The sequence below is a fragment of the Oryctolagus cuniculus genome (genome assembly GCF_964237555.1).
Source record: "Oryctolagus cuniculus chromosome 16 unlocalized genomic scaffold, mOryCun1.1 SUPER_16_unloc_1, whole genome shotgun sequence".
Classification (NCBI taxonomy): Eukaryota; Metazoa; Chordata; class Mammalia; order Lagomorpha; family Leporidae; genus Oryctolagus; species Oryctolagus cuniculus.
In genome coordinates this window covers 849,542-852,337 of record NW_027208201.1, presented here as the reverse complement: position 1 = coordinate 852,337, position 2,796 = coordinate 849,542, and the positions used below count along the sequence as shown (strand labels likewise).

The 2,796-nt window shown below is 39.1% G+C and overlaps 1 pseudogene; it reads left to right on the top strand.

Moving 5' to 3' along the window:
* Positions 1–597: 597 nt before the first annotated feature.
* LOC127486325 (mRNA export factor pseudogene) lies at positions 598–2,353 on the top strand (annotated as a pseudogene).
* Positions 2,354–2,796: the final 443 nt, after the last annotated feature.

Below are 2,796 nucleotides of genomic sequence, written 5' to 3'. Positions count from 1 at the left end.
CTTAGAGCTTTGAAGGCTCTGGGTCTGTGTAACATACACTTCTAATGTTAGCTTAGTACTGAAAATATTGTTGTGAGAGGAAGAAATATTGTTGATAAAATGATTAGTGGGGCTATAAATAGTATGTGTTTCATTGATTCGAATTGTCATTTTATTTTTAAGTTGTTGGTTGTTGGGAATATTGTCAGTGAGGTAGATGAGGCGTAAATAGAAGTATAAATTTAGAAGTGCTTATATAGCCATTGTGGTGGGTATGATGATATTGCCATTTTTTGTTAGCTCTATTCACTTAGGGATAAAGCCTGTTAGTGGGGGTAGGCCTCCTAGTGATATTAAGGTAATTAGGATGGCTGAAACTATTAGTGGGGTTTTATTTCATATTTGTGATAGTGAAAGGGTAGTTGTGCTTGTGTGATGTATAAATATTATGAACATGCAAAGTTTTAATAGAATATAAATTGATTGAGAATTATAGTATCTGGATTAAATATAATAATGGCTACCATTCACCCCATGTGGGCAATTGAGGAGTACACTAAGATTTTGTGGAGTTGGGTTTGGTTAAGCCCTCCTCAGCCACTGACTATAATTGATAGGATGGCTACTAACATTGTTAAAGTTGAGTCAATTGATGGTGAGATTTGGTAAAGGATAGATAGGGGTGCTAGTTTTTGTCATGTAAGAAGAATGAGTCCTGATTTTAGGGGGACCCCTTGGGTTACTTCTGGGACTCAGAAGTGAATGGGAGCTATTCCTAATTTAATGATTAATGCTAATATAATTAAGATGGGGTAAAGTGATTTTGTGGATTATTGTTCATTGGCAAGAGTCAAGAATGTTAGCGTAATTTCTATTATTAAGATTATTGATGCTGTGGCTTGTGTTAAGATATACTTAGTTGCACCTTCTGTTGATTATGGTGTGGCTTTGTTAATTAAAATTGGAATAATGGCTAATGTATTTATTTCTAGGCCAATTCATATGGTTAATCAGGGGGAGCTAAATACTGTAATTATTGTGCCTAGGAACAGGGTGACTAGAATAATAGTTAGGACTAGGGGGTTAATTAGTATGGGAAGGATATAAACCAACATTTTCGGTGTGTGGGCCTGATAGCTTATTTAGCTGACCTTACTATAGAATTTGGCATTAAAAATTAGGCATTTAATTTAATTTAATTAGGCATTAAAAAAACATTCTGTCTTCTGTAGTCCCTAGTGGCACATATTTTGTGCACTGTTTTACTGAAAATACCTCCTGTCATGACCTTACTTTGTGAATGAGTGTCCCATTCCATTCTCTGTCCCATTACAGCTCTGAACTCACCTGACCCAGCACCTCAGATTTGACTCTGCCACTGGGCCACTTCCGGATACCACCAGAACAGGGCTTGGGTTGTGTGGCAGAAGCAGGAAGTAGTTACCTGCTGACAAGACCTCATGTAGGCCAATCTGCTGAAAAAGATTTTGGAGGTGTATACACACACACGTGCACACACACACACACACACACATCAGTGTGTTGCATTTTGATATAGCAGTGTCAAAATTTAGGACCTCAATAGCAACCAAGTGCTACAGATTGCACAGCATGATACTCCTGTTGGAAGCAAACATTTCATCAAAGCCCCAGTCTACAGTTGTGTGATGTGTGATGACCAACAGCTTGGATGAGACACAAGTTTTGGGATGCCTGTTTATCAAATCCTATGATGATGTTGCAACACTCTGAAGAGTTTTCCTGTACAGATTTGATACAGTATGACCATGGTAGCAACTGTGGAGACAGGCTGACTATCAGTAAGAGAATCAACCTTCTGAATTCAGGGGACTTGAAAACTCCACTGAAACATCAGCCTTGACATGTGGCTACTTTTATAAACAAACAGAACAAGCCAACTGGTTTTGCCCTGGGAACTATTGCATGGAGAGTTGCTAATCATTATATCAATATTGTAAATCCAGCCAAAGATAACTGCATATCTAAATGTCATCTATCCAATGGAATCAGCACTTCAGTGCCTCAGGTTCTCTATGGAGTAAATGGAATTTCAATCCATCTTAGTTTTGGCACCCTTGCAACTGTGGGGCCTGTTTTGTCAGATCTGGGACAAAGATGCCAGAAGAAAACTAAAAGCTTCAGGACAGCTCAATCACAGGACAATTTGCTGACTCAATAACAATGGAAACAGATTGCCTATCCTTGCAGCTATGACTTGTCCAAGGGACATGCGGTTTTTAATCCCTCAAAGAAAGACTACATTTTCCTGCATAAGGGAGCAGAAGAGTATAGCTTAGAGGTCAGAGGCATCAGAATTGTCCAGAATTTTTCACACCTCTCTGCACACATTTGAGTACCATGATTGGACAGCTTAATGGATGGAAATGGAGTTTATCCTGGGAGATAATGATGTCATTGTTCACCAGCCAATCAGTGACTCCTTCTCTCCATTGCAGGCTTGCTACAGGGATTTTCTGAAGTTCCAAGGAGATGGAAATTACTATAAAAGTTATATTTCTGTGGGCAATGCCAGAGACTGCATCATGCTTATTCAACAACATGTATATTCAAGATTATTGGAAAACCGCCTATGGACCCTGTACTTTGTTATAAAACATTTGGGAATTAAAAGAAACAACAAAGTTTGAGCACAACCAGATCAAGTCAACTACAACTACTACCACCCTCCAACTCCAACACCCCCACCAAACCAACAACAAACAAAAACCACACTGGTCCCCATCTACCTACAGTGGAATCTTCATGCCCTGTAGGTGAGTTCTCAGGGTCCCCATT